Here is a 24,219-nt window from a genome sequence, read left to right as displayed (position 1 = left end):
ACTGATAAAGAAATGTGCAATAAAAAATAAAACTCTTTTATAACTTTATTTTAAAATACAGTGTTTATGGAAGAATACCACAAAGGATAAGAGAGGGGAAGGAGCTATACTGGAACAGAGTTTATTTCACTTCAGTTATGTTAGTATCCACCTGAAGCAGATGTTAAATTAACATGTATATTATAATCCTCAAGGAACCATTGAAAAACTAACTCTTCCAAAACTATTTTTTAGGTGATACCCCAAGTAGATATATGTAATCCAACATAAGCAGTAAAGGAGGAACAGCAAATAGCAAAATGTTTGACATAAATTCGAATATACCCATAATTATTAAATGCAAATGGAATTTTCCAATTGAAATGCATAGATTCACAAAATTGAGACCACGTAAATATGATACATCTGTACTCTCTGTCCAAGATAAATTCAGTTTTAATGACACAAAGAGACTGAAAGTAAAAATATGAGGAAAGCTCTATGAACCTAACAGTAACCATAACAGAGCTGTACTGGCTATGCCAGTATTAGAAAGAAAATACACAGTTCCAGACCCCAAAAATTCAAAAGTGGTCAATTCAACAAAAATATAAAATATATAAACATATGAATCTAACACACTATGCTCCCCAAAAAGTAAAGAAGATGACAAAAATGGAGAGAACTAGAGATTTCAATACTACATTATCAATAATGAAGAGAGAAACTAGATAATCAGCAGAGATATAGTAGGCTTGAGCAACATTATTCACCAACCTTACCTAATGGATATCTCTAGCATACTCCATCCACTGCTGGAAACATACATGGTTTTCAAATGTAGATCAAACATTCTCCAAAATAAAGTATATAAAAGACCATAAGCTACGCCTCAGTAAATTTTTAAAAATTAAAATCCTACAAAGCATGATTCCAAATCAGCAACAAAAGGAAATTCATGAAATTCACAAATATTAGAATTTAAACTATAGCTTCTAAATAACCCATTATGTTTCTATTGATAGGAAATACCCACAAATGCCAATTTTATATAGATAGATGATAAATGATTGCCTGGAGCTGGGAATGAGGACCAGGATCTATTGCAAATGAACACTAGGAAATGTTTTTAGACAACAGAAATGTGCTCAAACTAGATGTGGTAATGGTTAGGTACTTACATAAACTTAAAAAGAAAAACCATTGATTTTTTAGCTTAAAATGGAACTATTTTATGGTACATAAGCCATATGGTATAAAACACTTCTAAACAATCCATAGTTCAGAGAAGGAATCAAAAGGGAGATTGGTACATGTTTTCCTTTAGATGAAAATGTAAAGACAATATATCAAAATTTGTATGGGCAGCCCGGGTGGCTCAGCGGTTTAGCACCACCTTCAATCCAGGGCATAATCCCGGAAACCCGGGAGTGAGTCACACGTCAGGCTCTATGCATGGAGCCTGCTTCTCCCTCTGCCTGTGTCTCTGCCTCCCTCCCTCCCTCCCTCTCTCCCTCTCCCCCTCTCTAAATAAATAAATAAATAAATAAATAAATAAATAAATAAAATCTTAAAAAAAAAAATTTGTGACATGCTGCCTACACTTCAGGAGTCTTTATAGCAATAAGTTCCTATACTGGAAAATAAGAAGGTATGAAATCAATAACTTAAGCTTCCAAATGAAAGCTAGAAAAGGAGACAATTAAACAGAAATTAGGAAGATGGAAGAAAATCAGAAGGATAGAAGAATCAATAAAATAGAAACAAAAAATAGCAAAAAAAAAATAAAGAAAAATAAAAAAATAAACCAAAAGCTGGTTCTTTGAAAAGTTCAATAAAATTGATAAGCATTTGGGCAGCCCAGGTGGCTCAGTGGTTTAGCCCTGCCTTTGGCCCAGGGTGGGATCCTAGGGACCTGGGACCAAGTCCCACGTTGGGCTCCCTGAATGGAGCCTGCTTCTCCCTCTGCCTGTATCTCTGCCTCTCTCTCTCTCTCTCCCTCTCTCACACACACAAACAAATAAATAAATAAATAAAACCTTAAAAAAAAAAAAAAGCTTGTTTAAAAAAAATTGATAAGCATTTGGCCAGACTGAAAAAGAAGGGTATCTACCATATCAGAAATACTGATGCATCTACTTTATGCATCAATACATAAAGGCATGAAAAAGATGAGAAAATATGAAAAACTTTATGGAAAACTCAAAAACTTATTAAATAAATTCCATGGAATACATACACCAAAGCTCACCAAAGAGGAAATAGATAGCCTGAGTAGCCTTACATCTATTAAAGTAATTTAATTTATAATTTAAAAGGAAAATTCTGCATCCAGTTTGCTCCAATGGTGAATTCTACTACATATTTAAGGAAGAATGCCAATTCTACATGCAAATCTTGAAAAAACTGAAGAGGGAATACTTTCTAACTTAATCTACAAGGCCTCAATGACAACATCAGACAAAGACATTGAGACATTGCCAGAAAATAACAGACTACTATTTCTCATGAACATAGATTTTCAACAAATTAAGCTTTATTAAAAAGCTTAAAAATCATGACCAACTTTGGTTTTCCCCAGGAATGTCAGGCTGAGCTACTGTTCAAGATCAAAAGATCTATGAATATAATTCACAGTATTTGATAACTAAAAAGAAGAAACCATATGATCACCTCAATTGTCAGAGGAATATTCGACAAAAAAAGATCTATTCCAAATTTTTAAAATCTCGGCAACTTAGAGATAGAAGTGAACTTTCACAAAATGGTAAAGCACATCTGCAAAACATCTGCAGCTAAAATCATAATGAATGGTCAAATACTGTATTGTTCTCATCAAGTAAAAGAGCTCCTAATCACCAAAGCAGGAACAATTTGAATAGTTAAATATGTAATATTGGATGATTAACCAAAGTATAAAATAATTACGTGAGTCCATAGTAATAAACCATGTAAATCAATACATATGGAATAAGACATGAATCTCATGTACAGGAAACTTCTAAGTAATTGCCATAGGTATTACCTCCTTAAAGAGTTGGAACACAAGGACACCTGAGTGGCTCAGTGGTTGAGTATCTGTCTTTGGCACAGGTCATGATCCCAGGATCCTGGAATCAAGTCCCACATCAGGCTCCCTGCAGGGAGCCTGCTTCTCCCTCTGCCTCGCTCATGAATAAATTAATAAAATCTTAAAAAAAAAAAGAGGTGGAACACAACACACAATGCATAAGTACAGATTAAGTGATTTGCTTCTACATGACAGTATGTAAAGCAGAGAAAAATGGACTTTTCAGAGGCAAAAACTGAGAAATACTATGTTAGCCAGGTGATCAAAATTAATATTAATGATAATTCATGTTAATAGCTATGTTTCTTTGATATCGTAGATTGAGAACCACTTCACCTCTGAAGTTCTACTCTGGAAATCCTCAGCTATAGTGTAACCATGAGGAAACCAGAACATAAATCAAAATGAGACATTGTCTAAAATACCTGATCAGTTCTCTCAAAAGTATCAGGGTCACCAAATACAAGGCAAGTCTGAGCAACAGTTACAGCCCAAAGGAATTGAAAGCGATATAACAACTAAATGTAATGTAATATTCTGGACTGGGTCCTAGAAAAAGACATTAGGGGAAAACTAGTAACTTTCAAACTATGGAGTTTAGTCAATCAACAATAACAAGAAATTACTGATATGTACAACAATGTAAGCATGATGCGAAGTGAAATAGTAAGACACAGAAAAGTATACATTGCATCATTCCATTTGTATGAAATTCTAGGAAAGTTCTAACAACAGTGACAGCAGAATGACTGCCAGCAGCCAGAAATGGGGGTGGGGGGGGTGGGGATGGGACTGACAGCACAGACACTAGCAAAGTTTTAGTCATTGAAATGTTCTACAAGATGAACCACCGTCGTAGTATTTACTAAAATACATACACTTGGCAAAATCAATAACTATATACATTAGATCTTAATAGGACTGTTTTTAATAGCCTTTTTATTGTCTTTAATACTCTTAACATTTAATGAATTTCACAGCCTCAAGTGAAAAGCTAATACAGAAAGATGATACCAAGATGATGTAAGCATGTTGATAGAAATAAGGTGGCATGTTATTCTCAATATTCAGGATAGTTGCCTGACAGCACAATGGGGATAGGATTTTAGGGAAGTCTTCCAAGAGCCTCTGGAAGAGATTTTACTATTCCATCTTTTTGCATGTTTTATGGGTGGTCAGTTTGTTCTAGAAAGTTATTCTATTTTCTTTATGTGGAAAACCAGGGAAACTAAGTTTTTCTGAAGAACACAGTAATTTAATAGAATATGATGTACCTGCTATTTGACCCTACTATACATGCTTCAGCCAGATGGCTAAATTAGTTATTATGTGTTAGTATAAGGAATTCTAATTCAATTTGACTCATGACATTGTTAAAGGAGGGTGAGACTTTAATGATTTGAGGGAAAACCCTGCAAATGAAGGGGCAATTACTCTTCCAAGTTCACGTAAACAGAGTTTGGCTTGCTGTGAAGCTTGTAAGTTTATCACTTTCTCGAATGTTCCACTAGTACTATAAATAGTCCTTCTTGGAATGTACTTATGTGGTAGTTTTTTTTTTTTTTCCTTTTTCCCCCTTACTACTTTCAACCACCCTATAGCAGTTGGTTTCAATGAACAATTTGAAAGTCAGTAGATTATTTTCAAAAGAAATGTTCAGCATTGATTTTGAATCCTCTGCCTGTTGCTTTGTGTCTTCTTACTGCTTCTATCCCATAATAAATCTACTTGCTTTCCTCACACATAAAAAAAAAAAAAAAAAAAAAAATCACCTCTTATTTTTGCCATACAGCCATCCTCCCAGTTCCCCCAGGTTCATTTAGTGGAGTGACTTTTTAAACCCTTCTCTCCTTTGATTTTATATACAATTTATCAAGGGTTTCACACTCCTTACCCAAATCTAAGCTCTTACCACATATCCATATTCATGAGATGCCCATCCTTCTCCTGCCTCCATTTCTTCTGTTCTAAAACACCCTAAACACACGGATATAAGACCTTTTAAGTATCTTTACACTGCTACCTTTTCTCCATACAAGAATCTGTACTTCCATTGCCTGCTATAATAAAGCCAAACTTCAGAGTCCAGCATGCAGTGCCTTATATAAACTTGTTAAGTTTTTTTATGTATTTCAAGAAAATTGGTTTCATTTTCCCATTTGGAGTTTAATGAAAACTAATTTTAACATGTGATTCTCACAAGAAGTGTATACAATACTTTTTTTTTTTTAAAAACACGCAATCAAACCAATAAGCAAAAAAAAAAAAAAAAATCAAAGTAACTTGCCAAAAGTCATTCATTTTGTAAGGGAATAGAGTTATTACTCTATTCCAGGTCATTCTGACTCAAAAGCCTATAGCCCTAACTATTTATACGCTACTGCCTCCACATCAAACCTGCCTTTGTAGGAGTCATTTTGTCCACCTAAAATTCCTCTTCTCCTTCAATCTTGTCCAAGTTGGCTTTAATTTAAATAGCCACCTGGCTATGCATTCCTCTCCCTGACTCTTATCTCTGGGCTTATGTACTTTATCTGCTTGCTGTTGTTTATAGGTCATTTGTAACTTACCTGTAGAAGATACAACTTTGAGAATTATGGAGGTCTTGTACAGACTGTAGCCCTAGCATTTAGTAAGGTGGCTGGTCTACTGAAAGTAATCAATAGGTCACATTAAAAAAAAAAAAAAAAAAAAGGATCAAGGGTGCCTGGGTGATGCAGTCGGTTAAGCTACGCTTTTGCCTTCAGCTCAGGTCATGATCTCAAGATCCTTAGATCAAGCCCCCCCTGCTCAGTGAGAAATCTGCTTCTCCCTTTCCTTCTGCCCTTCACTCACCTTCCGACTTGTGGTTGTGCACTCTCTCTTACTCTGTCTCAAATAAATAAATAAAATCCTCTTTAAAAAGGATCAAAGTTCTTTATTTTTATGAGCTTCTGAGTTCTCTGAAACCCTGCAGTGGTTAGTACACTTCTCAGCACACAGCTAATACTCAGTATAGGTAAACTGCTGGTTCTATGCAGCTATTACTTTTAAAAGACTGTAGCTGTAGATGTCATTTCCTTAGAAAAATACCTTCAAGTTGTTTGAGTTCTTTTGGACTTTAGTGCTTCATTTCATTAATGTATAAATGTTAGGTAAGCAACTGCCTGAAAAAGATTTCAGAGGCTAGAGCTACTCTTAAATCCAACATACACGTGGCTTTGGCAACTTATACTTCATGGAAATGAAATGGAATTTAAAAATGGCCAACAACTCTCTGTCTCTCATGAATAAATAAAATCTTTAAAAAAAAAAGAATTATCTTTCCCCAGTAAATAAAAAAAAGTGGCCAACAAATAATTGAACATATAACCAATAGGAAAATCATTTTACATTTATGAGTACCATCCTTTTAAGATCCAACAAGGTGACCACCATTGTTATTTGTAAGGAGACATCCTAACATAAATGGCTGAATAACCAAAAAAGGCTAAGGAGAAATATTTGCAACTACATAGCATTTTATCCTTCCCACAATGATGTCATTTTCTGTTTTCACCCTTAAAACATCGTAAGCCAGGACAGGTATTATTATCTCTATTTTACTTGTGTTTTTTTGAACTCAGGAGATTAAGTTATTTTTGCTAAGTGATGAGACCAACAAGAAAGTACATCTGGGACCTGGGGTCAGGTTTTCTGAATTGGAATTCAATATTCTGTCATATTTAAATATTGCTGCACTTAACAGTCAGTAATTCATTCACAATTGCTTGTTTTGTGATCAGGGATGTATTTGTTAAACAGCGCTACCACCTGCTGGTAAGTTTTCCAATAATGCACATAACAGCAATTTTAAAAGGGCAAAGAAGTAAGATAACCAATTTATTATTACAACTCCATTTATCTACTATGTTTCGTCATTGCACTTCCTATTGTGCTATCCTATCCTCTCAGGCACTCTTTATAAAGCAGCTCAGCGAATCTTCCAAGATTAAGCATCCCAACATTTCTTTTCTCAAGAACTATTATGGATTAATTTCATCTACCTAGTAAGAGGGTTCAGAAGACACACATTTCACCAGTAGAGTGAGAAGCCATCTTGTAAGGGGAGTCTCAGCATCCTTGAAGAGCTCTATGATTGTTCTTATCTGTAGACCAGAACACATGGTGGAAACTGCAGGCACTGAAATGGGAAATCTAAATGCATCGGGAGTAATCTGATCATGGGACGGCAGGGGCTAAATGACAGTACTCAACCACCAAAGTCAAGGTGGAATGGTTATAGTCATGGATTTGAGAGTCAAGCAGTAATCACCGTAGTCTGACTTATGTAAAACTAGGATATTGGCTAGCTACTTTTAGTGTTCTTACAAGTAAAATAGACCAGAAGCCTATTAAATTCTTATTGAATCTGTATAACCAAAAAAGTTGTAGGTTAAATGAAGAAAAGTCTAAACTAAAGCTCAGAGAATTATGGCTCCTCATTCCCAGAGGTAAATCAGTTTATACACCTAAACCCATTGATGAGAGGAAGCCAAACCCACTACAGCAAGGACCCCATTATACTATCAAAAATTTATACTGTATTAATATTTCATTCAATCTTCAAAAAAGGGACCTCTTGCCTTTTGTCAGGGTACCTGTACATTGGAGGAAAAGAAATAATCAGAACTTTCAGTTACTTTTGGTAACTACTGGACACTGGCTCTGAATTGGAATTCCAGGAGACTGTGGTCCACCAAAGTTAGGGGAAGTCAGGTGATCAATGGAGTTTTCGCTTTGGTCCCTCTCTCAAGTGACTAGTGGTCCTGCCCCAATCCTGTGAATATTTCCTCAGTTTTAGAATGTATGATTCCAGTAGACCTCCTTAGCAACTGGTGGAAATCCCAGATCCCAGAAATGCCTGACTGATGGAGGGCTATAACTTAGGAAAACTCAAGTGAAAGCCATTTGAACTGCCTCTACATAGGAGAATAAGGCAAAAGAAATAGGACATTCCTGGAAGGATTGTAGAGACTGGTGCCATCATCATCAGGGACTTGAAGATAAAGAGTCTCACACCACATGCTGACTCAACTCTCTCATTTGCTCTGGGCCAAAGACAAATGGTTCTTCAAGAATGACAGTGGGAGGAAAACAAGAATGACAGTGGATTATTCTAAGATTAACTAGGTGGTACCTCCAACTGCAGCTGCTGCACCAGATGTCATTTCATTACTTGAGCAAATTAACACATCCCCTGATATCAAATATTCAGCCACTCATCTGGAAAACAGCTTTTCTCCATTTCTGTCCATAATGTCCAACAGAATTTTTTTTCAAGTTGCAAAGCCCGTAACACACCTTCACCTATGTAAACCTGTGATGTTGGCTAGTTAATCTTGGTCTTACCTCGGTTGTATCTCACGACTTTCCCATCTTATGTAATAATTTAGTTCAAAGATACTGACCGCTTTTACCTTCTATAAGGTAGCACACTGGTCTATTGTATTTCTGACAATAGGTTGATTACACTTCCGTCATGTAAGGGGTATGTCTTGTCCTTACTAGAATAGATCCTCACTCTAGATATGGACTTGCCTTCCCTCCATTCAATGCTTCTAGCAAAACTACCTGCCATAGATTTACAGAATACCTTATCCATCATCATAGCATTCTACACAGCAATGCTTTAGATCAAGGATCTCATTTTATGGCAAATCAGTGCTGTTAGGAGCCCATGCCCATAGAATTCACCAGTCTTACCATGGTCCTCACCACCCCAAAGCAGCTGACTAGACTGAACAGAGTAACGCAGTTTTGAAGACTCAGTTGCACTGTCACATAAATAGCCATTCCTTGCAGATCTATAACAAGGTTCTCTAGAAGGCTTTATATGTTCTCAATCAATATAGTGTGCTATTTTTTTCCAAAAGCTGGGATAAACAGTAGAAGAAATGGCAGTGGGACCACTCAGTATTACTCCTGATATCTACTACCAAAATTTTTTCTTTGTGTTCTTGAGGAATATGTTCTGCTGGCCTAGCAGCGTTATTTCCCTAGGAAAGAAATCTACCAGAAGACATGAAAAGGTGTTCATTTAACTGGAAGTTAAGACTGCCACTGGCTGGCCACCTTGGGCTCCTCATGCTTTTGAATCAACAGGCCAAGAAGTGAGTTTTACTGTCAAATGGAGTGATTGATCTAATGCCAAGAAAAAACTGGACTACTGCTCTAGAAGGGAAGGTAGAATAGGTCTGGAGTACAGGCAATTCCTTAGGGCATCACTTAGTAGTACTGTGTCCTGTGATTAAGATCACACTACCCCAATCCAAACAGGAGTTCTAACTGCCCAAATATTTCAGACATGAAATAGTGGGTCACCTCACCAGTTAAAGAACCAAGGCCAACTGAGGTGCTTCCTGAAGACAAAGGGAATATGATCTGAAGAGGGCCTGAACAGAACAAAGGGCAGAGGAATGAGGGATTGGCCTCTTCCCCCTCCACCCCCACCCCCGCCTGATTATCTGAACAGTGACATCCTATCTTATCCCTTTTAGTCTCAGACCAGATGCATAGCATTAGCATCTCTGTCTCTCAGGCCTTCAGATTTGGACTGAATTACACTACCAGCCTTCCTGGTTCTCTAGCTTGCAGATGACAGATGTGAGACTTTGTAGCTTACATAGCCAGGTGAGCTAATTTCTATTAATAAACTTCCACATATAGACACCCATATACATATGTACACATATATACATATCTCATTTTTTCTGTTTCTTTGTGGAACCCAGAGTTAAACTAGGTCTCTCTTCTGAACATTCTAATTTTGTCATTTCTTAGAAGGAATCAGAAAAAAAAGTATTCTTTTAAGTAAGCACCCCAAATAATTCTTAAGATGAAAAAAGTTGCAAAGCTCAGACTTAAGCAGATAATTCATACTACTTCTACCCATAGTTGATTTAGACAGTCTGATCAAGTCTAAGAATGCTTCCAAAATTCTTCTCAAGAGAAATATGAGGGCAATAGCAGAATCCAATAACTAAATTTCTCAAAGAACCTTCCAGTGTGGATGTAATCTTTCCAGCGTAAAAATTTTTTTGATAACCATAACATTTATTTATGGAAGACAAGCCAATGCAGTAATTGAAAATATTGGGAAAGTGAAAATATTGGGAAAATCTTGTTTTATATAGTCAGTATTGTTACTATTCTAATTAGTTACCCCACTATACCATAGAAGAATTATAAATATATATGTATATATACATATATACACACACATATATATACATATATACACATACATACACACACACACCTTACTAAATTAAAAATGTCAACATCGGTGGATTTAACAAAGTAATATTTAAAGTGTCTTGAAGTAGATTTATCATCCTAATCCTTTACCCACTTACAGAGTCTGACTAAACAACATCCGTGCAGAAAAATAAAAAACCAGGAGAAATTTAAGAGCTTCCTGGCTGTAATTGTATTAGTAAGAGTTCTTTGGGCACATCATTCGAAACCCTGGGGTGGGGGCGTTGTTTTACTGACTGGTCCCAAGTATTAAGATTCGAGAAAAAAAAAAAATCTCCATTTGAACCACAAGAAAGAAGAAAAACCCTTCATCTTTGAAGCCATATTCCTGCCAAATATATTAGGTCTCTCAATTCACGATAAGCAGATATTTCTAGTTCTATAATTTAAAAAATAGTGTCTTTTCATTTTTGCTTGCCCCTTTTGAAGTCTTTCCACAGAGCCCGTAGATCACATTGAAGAGCAGTAAGCTCGACCAAAGGAGAAATTCAGTCATCTCTATTTTCCATTCTCTCTCTCACTTCCAAAATCCAACCTATTGCCAACATTCTTATTTTTACCTCCTAAGCATCTTGGATTCTGCATAAGTTCTCTCCATCCCCACTGCCAACTAGCAGCCTAAATTCCTGGTCTATTTGACCAGGATTACTGACACAGCCTGCTAAGAAAACTTCCTGTGCGTCATCTTGCTCCTGTCCTGTTAATTCTCTATCTTTGAAATCACAGTGCTCTTATCAGAACACCAAATAGATATTGATTATGTTTTACTCTCTGCTTGAAATTCCTCAAATCCTTACTATTTCCCTTAGGAAACTGCTGGTTTAAAGTGTGATCTGTGAAGCTGCAGCATCAGCTACACCTACGAGCTTATTAGAAATGCAGGAGAGCAAGCTCCACTTGAAAGCTAGTGAGGAAGACTCTATGGTGTAATAACATTCCCAAGTGATCTGAATGCACATTAAAGTTTAAGAACCACTGCATCAGGATCAAACCCAAACTTCTTTACAAGGCCAGAAAGCATCTTCATGAAATATCCTCCACTTTTTATCTGCTGTTGCTCTTGACAAGCCCCATCCACCCAACAAAGATGCTACAAAGTCCCTGCCATCTTTTCCATACCACCCTAACTCCTTGCTTGCTGACCTTTTAAATCTTTTAAAAATGATTCCCCTAAAGAACTTTTCCTGGTAGACTTAAATGTTTCAACTAGGTACTATAATGACCTTTTATGTGTCCTTATCATAGAACATCTCTCAGTATTGTAATGGTGTCCTCCAGACTACTAGAAGTATCCCAAAAATAGAAACCTGTTTAAATCATTTGCTGTTGTGTATGTAACACCAAACAACAGTCATCTATCCATGTGCAATACATATGTGTTCAAAAGTTGAAAGGGGGAAGAGAGGTTATATCATAGCCTATTTGGTTTTTTTTTTTTTTTTCCTGCCACACTATGCGTAAGAGTAATTTTGTGGGCTGTTTTTAAATTAAAGGAAATCTAATTCTGGAAACCAGGCTGAATGTAGTAGAACACACTCAGTCTCTTGAGTGCATTGAGGGAAGAAGAGGCAATCCAAAAGGTCATATCTCAAAAGGAAGATAAAGCCAAAGCCAGGTCAAATGTACAAAGATGCTAATCTGAAGTAGCAATACAGGCACTAACATATACATCAATGGGAAAGACACTGAGTAAATTCTATGGAACAAGCTGGTTTTCAATGGGATGGATAATAGGCAAAAATTTACCAAGTCAAAGAATAGAGCTTATAGAGAGAAGTCTGCAACCTTAGGCATGGATTGTTCAAGGAGTGAAGAACCCAACAGTTCAGAATGTTATGCTTTTCTGTTCTCTCTCAAGATCTTTTCTCTCCCTCCTCATTTCATTTATTTCATTATAAATAGCTTCTTTTTTCTTCAGAGGAGGATTTCACACTCCAAGTGGCTTGTATTTTTTAAATGCTGTATACTCTACAGAGCTATGTGGATAGGAATTACTGGATTTCCAGAAGAGGATGCTAGGAAGTCAGTGACAAAAAACAAGCTAGTTATTATCAAAGCCTGGACAGTGATTATGGCAGTGAAGGTGGAAATGATGGGATACACCTGAGTGACAGGCATGAGACAAGGCTGATGAAGGAGATTATAAACTAAAATAGAGCCTCATTGGTGATCTTCTTTAATACCATAATATCTGATACAGCTAATACATTGCTGAGGGAATTATAAAAATAAATTATTCTCTTCCTAGGCCAGTGCTCAACAAGGGAAGACATAATCCAGGTAGACAGAGCATAAAGATTGTGAAGCCTGATGGTGAAAAGCCAGACCATTTCTAGACCACCATCTCTCAAGCTCTCCTATATTAAAGGCCCAACTAATGAGAGAGGACTATAATACCAGCCAAAGAAATTGAGGGTGATGGTGATCAGAAATAATTTTTTTCTATTCCTCAGCTGAGATCTTTCTAGAAAAAAAAAAATCTGGGAAGTTCATGAGTTAAAAAAAAAAAAAGTTGAGTGGGAAACACATTGTCTTCAATGCTCAGAGAATTCTGCTTAAAAAGCTGCATAAAAAAAAATAAATAAATAAAAGCATTCACAGCTGTGCACATGTGATCCTGGAAGACCGAGTCTTCCCAAATCCAACTGTGGGAAAGAAAATTCAGGTGAAACTGGATGCCAGTCAGCTCATGAAGGTTTGTTTAGATAATGCATGGCAGAACAATGTGGAACATGAACTTTCAATGGTTTCTCCTGTTTGAAAGAAGGTCATGCACAAGGACCTTCATTTGAAATCCCCAGAGTTTCAGCTTTAAACAAAGATGACAAAATATCCTTCACCAAAACAAAACCAAAAAACCCCACCAGCATTTACATAAAAGCAATTTCACAGACATATCAGAAATTAAAGCTTTTTCCCCTGCAGGAGATCGATAAAGGCCCAAACAAGCTAAAACATGTTCATCCTATATAGACTCTTATCAATAGGTATGGTGATCAAAAAAGGCTTAGTAACTAAGAAAATGACTTGTAAATGTTTACGTTAGTATTTACATCATTTTGCTTTACTCTTTTTATATCACCAAGAAAACAGCAGCAGAGAGATCTTATTAACACATCTATAACACCCCATTAATATCACATGCACTCAGCACAGAGCAAAAGCCAACACTAGAAAGAAGGACCAATCCCTAAGGGAAGGCCTACTTTAAACATAACCTAAAACAAATTAAAACCAAGTCCTGAAAGATCACCACGGAATATTTTGAAGATTTACCTTGCAAGTAAGAGGGGCTTGAGAAATACCCTGAGCCTTCCAAAGATTCTGAGAAAGCATTAAATCAAGCCTACACAAGTCTTAAGTGTTCGATTAATAATCACTGCATACAAGGGTACCTGGGTGGCTCAGTTAAGCATCTGCTCAGTTCAGGTCATGATCTCAGAGTTCTCCAATTGAGCCCCATGTTGGGCTCTGTTTCTCCCTCTGCCTCTGCCCCTTCCTCTGCTCATGTGTGCCCATTAGCAAGAGCTCTTTCTCTCAACTAAAGAAAATCTTAAAGAATTAACTGCATTTCTATGTTTTCTCAGTAATGTGCCTTACACATTAAAAAATATGCTAGAACTACTTAAAGTATTGTTAAAAATAGTTTTAAAAAATTACTGGACACCTAAATTGGCCAAGATAGTAAATTTAGTGGACAATATTTAACATAGGAAGTATAAGTTTGCTCAAACGATTAGAGGAAAGGACGTTCAAAGAACTAGAAGAAAATATAGTCTTAATGAATGAACAGACAGGAAATAGCCAAAAAATGAAATTTATCAAAACTAACCAGGAAAACTCTGGTTTCTAACCACGAATGGTTAATTTTGAGACCATTTCACTTTCTCTGTGATTAGAAAAGTAACAATACATAAAGGTGATAGATATTATACATATTTTAGTTTAACATTTCATTCATTACCTTCATTATTTTTCTAAAAGCACCATCTCAGGTGTTTAAGAATTTTAGATTTAAAATTTAAATATTGGCTAGAAAGTTTCAGTTTATGTGTTTTTAATAAAAAGTTCTCAGTTTTCCCTAGAGCAGTGTACTTTATAGGTAATGAAATTTCCCTCTATCCTGTCAAATATAACCTTTACTTCCAGGGAAATATAATTTGTGTCTGTGAGAGAAAGATTCTGGGAATTAAGAGTGGGAAACATAGAAGTTGACTGAGATCAATAAGTATAGCAATTATTGATTTAAAAGTGAAATTTGGGATGCCTGGGTGGCTCAGTGGTTGAGCATCTGCCTTTAGCCCAGGGCGTGATCCTGGAGTCCTGGGATTGAGTCTCGTGTCAGTCTCCCTGCATGGAGCCTGCTTCTCCCTCTGCCTGTGTCTCTGCCTCTCTATCTTTCATGAATAAATAAATAAAATCTTTAAAAAAAAAAAAAAGTGAAATTTTCATTTGTCAATTTTATGTCTTAAACCCATTCTCCTTAAAAAGTTAGCATGAAATATAAAGCCAACATTATCTCATTAAAGAAGTGCAGACTCGATCCCGGGACTCCAGGATCACACCCTGAACCAAAGGCAGACGCTAAACCGCTGAGCCACCCAGGCGTCCCTTGTGATTTTTATAATCATACAGTTTTTTGTATAAATCCCCCAGATTTATTATTATGATGTGTCTTATAGCCCATTATTTAATGCTGAAATTTAAAAATGGTCAATAGCTATAGTTAACTACCTTAATTTGTAATACCTTTATTTTTAGTAATTTATTTTTAATTTTTAGTACTGCTTAATTGCAAAACTGAGTAGATTTGGAAGCAGCTCAGCATAAATATCCCTGCTTCCAGGTTAGCATTGGTTCACTGATCCAAAATAGACAAGAACAGGATGTAGATCAATGTGCCCTGGGAATAGTAATTTACCTGTTGAAATGTTAGCTTCAGTTACCAGAGAACCCAATCCTCCTGAGAAGGAGCTGTTGTACCCAGAACAGTGACAGTTTGGTGGAATGTTCATACTCTAGTAACCTTTGACCCAGAGGGCGTCTGATCCAAAGCCACTCCTCTGTGTGCAGAGGTTCAACAAGTCAGACATTAGCATTTTCTGCCCTCCACAGCTCAGAGCAGCCAGAGGGTTTCAAGGTCACATCGGTCAGTTGCGATGCGACCTTGAAAGAGTTTTAGCCAAACATAAAAGGATTACACAGTTATTTCTAAAATTATTAAAAGCTTCTGAAATTCAATAGTGGAAATCTTTGAGAGAACAAAAGAAATTGGGATTGTATTAGATGGGACACAAAGAACATAAAAACGCTAGCCACCTGACACCTCCACAAATAACCAGTTGACAATGTGTCCTCCCACTTGGCTGCACCTCCCCCACTCTACCCCATCCTATGTGAAGCATTTATGCTTGTTTTTATTTTTAAAGATTTTATTTATTTAGTCATGAGAGAGAGACACACACACACACACACAGAGGCAGAGACACAGGCAGAGGGAGAAGCAGGCTCCTCATAGGGACCCTAATGCAGGACTTGATCCCAGGACCCCGGGATCACATCCTGAACCAAAGGCAGATGCTCAACCCCTGAGCCACCCAGGTGTCCCTTGTTTACTTGATTTTAATTTCACCTGCTTTTATACCTGTCACTAACACTAATTCAACAGTACAATGAAGGAGGTGAATGAGTGACCAGGCAAGTAGAAGATGCTGAAGCATAACAGAGCAGGAAGTTTTGAGTAACTAGCAAACTTAGGCTCTGCCTTTCAGTGCAATGGACCAAACGATATTATTGAGACCGTGGTGATAGAAACACACTCATGTGCCCCATTCTTCTGTCACTTTCAACTTCACTGTAAATAGGTGTCAGGTTAACTTGTCAACTCAAGGTAAACCTCTAAAAGCTTCTGCCAAAATCACAACTTTTAATTACTCTCCTGTTTACTTCACGGATTCCTTTAAAGAATAGGAAAAACTCCTGGGCAATTGGCAAGACATTCATTGTGCCGCCCACAATGTACAAAAAGTTAAAGATCTATCCTCTCCATCCCGTGTCCCATTTAGCAAGGAATTGCAGAGGTACAAAACTAGTTCCTTAAAACTAACTGTATAGGGCAGGAAACAGGTTGCAAGCAAGACTAGCAGCTGGTGGGGTGGGATAAGACAGACACCTTCTCACCTCTCTCCAAGCAAGAGAGGGCTGCCAAGAAGTGAACCAATGTAGTTTCAAACACAGGCTCCTTGTAACTTTGGCTCTCACTCCACATGGAATCAACAGCACCTCTCTCACTATTTCCATGGAACCTTGTACCTGTAGAGAGTCATTGTTTTACCTCATACTTAGTCTTGTTTATTCTAAGTTGCAATCAGCTTTACAGTTCAAGGATAATATCTAATTATCACTTTTGTAGTCAACATAGTCCTTTTCATATAGAAGATAGTAAGTGTTCACTGAATAAACACGATGGGTTGTTGTAGGACCTGGCCTGAGGAGTCCCCCAGGCACCAAATGTTCCCACGTTGCTTTTCAAAAAGCTGATTCTTATCTTCTAATGTAAGAAGCAAAATGCCAATTGTCTTATGGTTAAAAAGTAATTTCAGCATCTTGCCAAGGAATTGTAAGACACTGAACACAGGGCACTTAAATGTTATAAAACTACATGAAACATGCATGACTCGTTCCACCTAGGAACCTGTTCTGCGCAGCTCATTCGAAACACATATTAATCACTAGTCATACTCTAAAGGTGCTTTTCTCAAAATGTGTACCCATAACTCTATTTTTTTAAAAAGATTTTATTTATTTATTAAAGACAGAGAGAGAGAAAGAGAGAGAGAGGGAAAGAGGCAGAGACACAGGCAGAAGGAGAAGCAGGCTCCATGCAGGGAGCCTGACATGGGACTCGATCACAGGACTCCAGGATCACGCCTTGGGCAGAAGGCAGCGCTAAACCACTAAGCCATCCGGGTGGCCCCTCTTTCTACTTTTAAAAGACTTACACATAGACTGAAAAAGGCACATAGACAAGTTTTACATTTAATCACAACTTAAATGAAGGTAAATTTAAAATACAGGTATTAGAAATTACATATACTTACATATACATATTAAATTACATATACTTCACACAGTATCAACTAAACCCCAGACACTGGATTGGATTACTCAGGTATATAAGTATATAGTCTCTAAGTTGGAACTTGCAGGGTGCCTGGGTGGCTCAGTCAGGTGAGCATCTGACGCTTGGTTTCAGTAAATGTAACTTACCAGAAGACCAGTTATTTTATAAATTAGTTAAACACAATATTTTGCAGGTGGAGAAGTAAGGGGAGGTGAAGAAGTCTCAGTGGTAATCTGTTTTCAGAAGTCAGTAACAACTTTCTATCATAAGTGTTCTTACAAACTCAAAGTGGAGAAGGAAAAGATATTTTTGTTATGAATAACTGGCATAAAGAAGAATATCTTTGAAGTTAAAAAAAACAAAAAACAAAACAAAAAAAAAAACACAGGTAGGCTTATCCCTGAGAGAGGTAGCATAAAGAAAAGGGCCTTGGCACAATCTGTGCTGGATGTGGTCTTAGTAAAGTTTGCAAGTTTGCAGATGATCACAGTAGACATGTTTGGATATTCAGGTATCTAACTGAGGAGGGAGTACTCCAAAGACTGTAGGAATAGAACCAGTCCAGGTGAGGTCAAGTTAGTGTGGACTCTAATATATTTTTTTAAAATATTTTATTTATTTATTCATGAGAGACACAGAGAGAGAACCAGAGTCATAGGTAGAGGGAGAAGCAGGCTCCATGCAGGAGCCCAATGTGGGACTTGATCCCAGACCCAGGATCATGACCTGAGCTGAAGGCAGACGCTCAACCACTGAGCCAAATAGCATCCCTGGATGCTAATATATTTGGAAGGAAAGGGATCTACCTCCAGAGTCCATCAGCAGTATAAACCAGGATAGGGAGCATTTCCATGGTACCTAACACGCGGCCCCAACACTGGACAGTGGTCATGGAAGTCATAAAGGAGACAGGAGAAGAAGGAAAAGAGAAAGCTGTTACTTATAGAGCACCTGATCTGTGACTTATAAAATACACTGGGAAAAAAAAGTATTTCATAAGCAGCAATAGCATTATACATTTTTTTTCATTATAGGTTGCTTTTTTTAAAAAATATTTTATTTATTTATTCATGAGAGACATAGAGAGAGAGAGAGTGTGAGAGAGAGAGAGAGAGAGAGAGAGAGAGAGAGAGGCAGAGACACAGGCAGAGGGAGAAGCAGTCTCCATGCAGGGAGCCTGAGATGAGACTCGATCCCAGGTCTCCAGGATCAGGCCCTGGGCTAAAGGCGATGCTAAACCGCTGAGCCACCTAGGCTGCCCTCATTATAGGTTTTTTTAACCTCAAATAGTAAACTGGTGAGAAAATACTCAAGTTCTAGAGATATGCATATATGTTGGTATTCTTGTGAACTATTAAAGATATCAGTGTATTTTGGCTCTTTAACTTATCTTCTGACACTGTTACAAAGGACAATAACCAAACTCTTCCATCAAGAGCTCTTTGGTGTCTCTGCCAGACATAGAGCCCAGATGGAAAAGATCATGTAATCCCAATCCTGGAAAGACATAAAGCAAAGTTTAAAGGTTGTACCAGTTCTTTGGTTAATTGCCCATAAACATTTATACAATTAATAAAAATGTTGATCTTGTGTTATGTGAGTCCTTTCTTTATCCCTAGACATACATTTTATAGGTTAAGAAAATGTAGTAAGAAAAAAATTTCCCCAAGAGTCATCTTTCCTCTATCAACCCAATGAAGTGAAAACATGTCCCGCCTGTTTGAGAGGGCCCGGAGTATACATCCTGCTGTTTCATGGTTATTTAATTATGCAATGACTCATCAAATCCTCATTTAGTCAGAGAATTATAAAAAAGCAATCATCATGAAATCAACACTGAGGATAAGTTATACCAAGGAGCAGGATTTAGAAAAGTAATATTGCTGTTTTTCTTCCTTGCTGGCCCCTAAGCCTAGCATTCTGGATGGTGGTCAGGAATCACTCACCAGTGCGAATGATGAAGAATTTTCAAGATGTGTTGATGGAACATTGAAATATTCTCAGTTTACCTCTGCCTGCTGGCATTTTTCTGCATCTGCTTATGGTCTTTATGACATAGAAGGTTATTTTAAGAACAGAAGAAGTTTTAGAAATGTGTGGCAATGAAAATGAAGTCCTATTCAGATGACTCTATGAAGTAGACAGCAATAAAGATCTTGACTGTGTCCTGCTGGCTGCGGCGCAGATGAAGCAGTTCTCTTGAAATGGTGCATTAGGCAAAGTTGGGAGCCAAGTCTGGAATCCAAGAATCTAAACTACTACCTTTAAGAAACCCATGTGCCTAAAAACATTGGCTACAGGGCAGGTAAACAGGACAACATGCAACCTAACCAGTAGCCCAAGATGGGCAGGGGAAACTGGAATAGACAAGGGAGCTCCTTGATGCATAGGCTTGCCTCTCCTCCTCCTTCCCGAGGCCGTCAAGCAACACAAAAATAAATGAACTTGTAAGGGTAAAAGAGAATTGTAGGTGATCCCCGGGATATTAGAGACTAACAGTTTCGTGCAACTGTTAAAATATATGCAATATGCTAACGACAATAAAGTCCACGAGGGAGTTAAAATGGAGATGAAAGCCAATCTCTCCAAGGGAAACCCGGAACAGCCCAAGCTCAGTGCATGCAGCATAGAGCTTAGGAAAGAAAAGAGCAGAATAAAATACAAGTTTCATTTTGTCTTTGTATAGAGCAAATACACCACCAAATACACATAGGATGAAAGAGGGAGGGGTAAGCTAAGACTCTTAGCTTCTTGTCAAGATCTGGAAAAAAGGACCTGGAAAAAGCTATAGCACTTTTATGGGTATGAATATCCCAGAAGTCTTCATTCTAGCATTTGAGAAACTCCTAATTTATAAGGAAGCTCTCTGGCTCTGACCACACAACCTGTTAGTCAACATGACTTAACTCAGAGAAAAAAAGACATACAGACATTACACTCAGCATTCTCATTCAGAAGAGAGTCCTAATGAATAAAGCACATATATGTATATAACAGTAACCCCTAGCATCATAGTTGTGGTTTTTTTTTAAGATTTTATTATTTTTAGGTTATCTCTATACCAAACATGGAACTCGAACTCACAACCCCAAGATCAAGAGGCCCATGCTCTACCAATGGAGCCAGCCAGGCACCCCTTTGTGTGTGTGTGTTTTTAAAGATTTTATTATTATTTTTCTTTTTTTTAATGGATTTTTTTATTCTTAAATTTGAGCAAAACAACCACTGATTATTGGCCATATGAGGATATCCAGCAACAAAGAAGAGATACACAAAGTGATCTTGATAAAAAAATAATTCAACAATGAAAGAGATTTTTTAAGTATGATAAGCTGCCCAGATTCTAATTTTTCTTAACATATATTGCATCTTACAACTGAAATCTGTTCATCAGGTCTAGAATTAAAATGGTCCAAATTAGAATAGGAATCAATGCACTCTAAGATGTGTGCCTTCCAATGAGAATATCATGACTATATTCAATAAATAGAAATGACTAAATGCTTAGACAGATTTAGGTATTTCTCTAAGAAAAATTGAAGGTCTTTTTTTTTATGAAAAGATTTTTATTTATTTATTCATGAGAGACAGATAGAGAGAGAGGTAGAGACATAGGCAGAGGGAGAAGCAGGCTCCCTGTGGGATCTCAATTCAGGACTTGATCCTAGAACCCCAGGATCATGACCTGGGCCAAAGGCAGAGGCTCAACCACTGAGCCACCCAGCGATCCCAAAAATCAAGGGTTAAATAAAATTTTGACCATTTTTTTTAAACCAAATTTGAAGTTAAAGTGAGTTATACTATGCTCTGATTTTTCAGGAGTGGAGTAAGAGAAAGTAAAATTCACCTGACTTGTATGCTCAGAACATAAGAAATGGAATCCTAGCACGTATAGAGATTTTGGAGTATACATGACAATCGTGTCCAGTACTTTATTGCTCTTCTACATTTAGCTTCAATCCATAGACAAAGCATGGAAGGCTGTGTTGACAGCAAAAAGAAAATGTGTTTCGGTATTTATATTAATAATTGCCCAAATTCTAGGAAATTATCTATTGCTGTATAACAAAACCTCTTAGTTCTTTAAGGCCACTCACAGGTCTGAACCATTTGATGCTCTCCTAACACGAGGCTTACTTCTTCAAATCCACCATGAAAATCTCCCTTCTGTCTCATAAAGCAAAATGCAGTCACAGGACAGACTATGTCATCACCTTCACTACTGCCCCATTATGTTCACAAGCCCCGCCCTCATTCAAGGTAAAGAGGTTATACACAGTACATATACTACGGGGTGGGAACCCTGGGGTGATCTTCTAACTCTGCCTACTACACTATTTAACAATCTGTACCAGTTCGACATAGTGACTGGTTTCCAAAGAATTAAGAACAACAAAAATAACTTAACAGTAGACAGACCTGAGAAACACTGCCTCAACCAACAGTGAGAGCTAAGACCACCAGGGATTTCATGAGTAGGTCATGTGCCCCTGATAACAATGTGATGTGGACATTTTACTGACGTATATTCTTCCTGAGGTCTCATAATTCCAGTATCATCCTAAGGAAAATCATGGTACACTCTCATTAACACCTAGTAACACTCAAAATCATCAAGGTCATTGAAAACAAACAAAACAGACAAATTGTCACAGACCAAAGGAAAAATAAGGAAACATGAGGAGTAAATTCAATTGTATCCTGCCCTAGAAGCTCGAACAGGAAAGGGACAGAAGCACAGACACTAGGGAAGTACTAATAAAGTCTGGTGTTTAGTTATTGGTAACGTACCAATGTTGGTTTCCCACTTGTGGCAAACGATAGAGTAAGATGTTAACAGTAGTGCCAACTGTACTATCTCTGCAATGTTTCTGTAAATCTGAAACTCAACATAAGTTCAAATAAAAAGTCTGATGTTAGCACTAGTATTTACATTTGACATAGAGAGGACAGAGAAACTGCTTAAAGCTGACAGGATATGTGCATAAGAATATTAAGTGGAAAATACAATCGACAGAAGAGATAACCATCATTTTGGAAGGAACATGAACAGGGTGGGTGGGTGACAGCACATACAAGGTTATCAGCAGTCACTTGTAAAGGGATATAACTACTTTGGAAATCATTCTGGCAGGCTCTACTACATCTCTGTGAAGGTACTACTTATGACCTAGTTATTCCATTCCTACTCATCTACCTCATGGAAATCTATGCATATGTTTATTCAAAGACACATGAAGATTGTCTAAAGTAATCCTATTTGTCACAGCCCAATGTGGAAACCACACAAATGTCCCTTAATATGAGAAAGTGGATACACATTTTCATCAAGTTCAAAAAGACTTCATCTGCTGTATTAGAAGTCAGAACACAATTTACTCTCAAAGGGAGGGAGAAGGGAGGAAAGCAAAATACAAAGAGTGCTCCTAAAAAATTGGTAATATTTCTTAATTTGCTGGTTACGGGAGTTTGGTAACTTTGTGAATTCATTTATGAATGAATGTTCAGGTAGGATAGGCATGTTTTTGCACATCAGTTAAAAATTTTTTTTTAAGGTATGGGGTTTAGGAATTGAGGGATTGGGGTGGGAAAGAATTGAGCAGTCATGTAATTGTTGTAACAGACACGTTCGACTATTTCATTTTTCAAACTTGTGCTTTAAAATTTGAATTTTAAAGGGAGGCCAGGGGTTTATCTATTTACCCTTTAATCTCTGGCATAAAAAAAAAATCTCTGGCATAAAACATACCGCCTACTTGATAATAGGTACTCAATAAACATACATGGAATGAATGAGTGAATGCAGGAAAAGATTAAGTAGCAACTTCAGAGCTATAGGAAATGGCAAATCAAGAGCTCTGAGAACATCAAGTGGTTTCAACAGAGAACCAAAAATAGTTTGGAAAATAGACAACTCTTTGTATTTGACTTAAAGACATGAAGGGAGCCATTACACACCTATTAGAATGGCTGAAACCCAAAATACAGACACCCCCACAGGCGGGCAATGGCATGTATCTGCAGCAACTCTCTCTCTCACTGCTGGTAGGGGTGTCAAGTGGTAGAACCACTTGGGCAAACAATTTGCCAGGGTTTTTGTTTTTCTTTTTTTCTCTCTCTTTTTTTATACAAAACTAAACATATTCTCACATGAACCAGCAAATGCACACCTTTATAGTCACCCTAAGGAGTTGAAAACGCATGTCTACACAAAAGCTGCACATGGATGTTTATAGCAGCTTTATTCATAATTGCTAGAATTTGGAAACAACCAGATGTCCTTCATAGGTGAATGAATAAAAACTGTCAATCAGAACATACAATGTTATTTGGGGCTTAAAAAAAAAAAAAAGAAAAGAAAAGAAAAGAAAAAAGCTACCCTGGACTGAACTGACCAGGAACAGATCAGTTTTCCCAGAGAAAACTTCAACATTTATTACTAAGTACAAAGGGTTGATCTGAAAGGCCAAACACACACACTGTAGGATTCCAACTATTACAATCTAGAAAAACACAACCATGCAAACAAAAAGATCAGTGATTGCCACAGAGTGGTGAATGTGTGGGAAGGTGGCAAGGGTGGGGGTAAGCAAAAACAAAGCAGACCATAGAGGGTTTTTAGGGCTGTGATCATACAGTATCTGTAGGATACTATAATATGTACAATACCATAATGATGGATATACGTAATATATTTGTTCAAATCCACAGAACGTAGAACACCAAGAGGGAACCCTAAGGTAAACGATGGACTTTGGGTAATGATGAT

At 37.3% G+C, this 24,219-nt stretch overlaps 1 long non-coding RNA gene across 7 annotated transcripts in view; it reads right to left on the bottom strand.

The window, feature by feature from the left end:
* LOC140640876 (uncharacterized) overlaps positions 1-21,615 on the bottom strand; it is a 193,314-nt gene extending 171,699 nt beyond the window's left edge. For 5 of the 7 annotated variants that reach the window (XR_012037478.1, XR_012037482.1, XR_012037476.1 and 2 more), the window contains exon 1: positions 15,249-15,324. This is a non-coding gene — a long non-coding RNA (uncharacterized lncRNA). Of the gene's footprint in view, positions 1-15,248; positions 15,325-21,547 lie in introns of those variants that run through there. The other 2 variants (XR_012037480.1, XR_012037479.1) reach the window with 2 other exon arrangements.
* Positions 21,616-24,219: the final 2,604 nt, after the last annotated feature.

The sequence above is a fragment of the Canis lupus genome, chromosome 10 (assembly GCF_048164855.1).
Source record: "Canis lupus baileyi chromosome 10, mCanLup2.hap1, whole genome shotgun sequence".
Lineage (NCBI taxonomy): Eukaryota > Metazoa > Chordata > Mammalia > Carnivora > Canidae > Canis > Canis lupus.
Note: the sequence above shows the minus strand (reverse complement) of the source record. Positions and strands in the feature narration are given on the sequence as shown.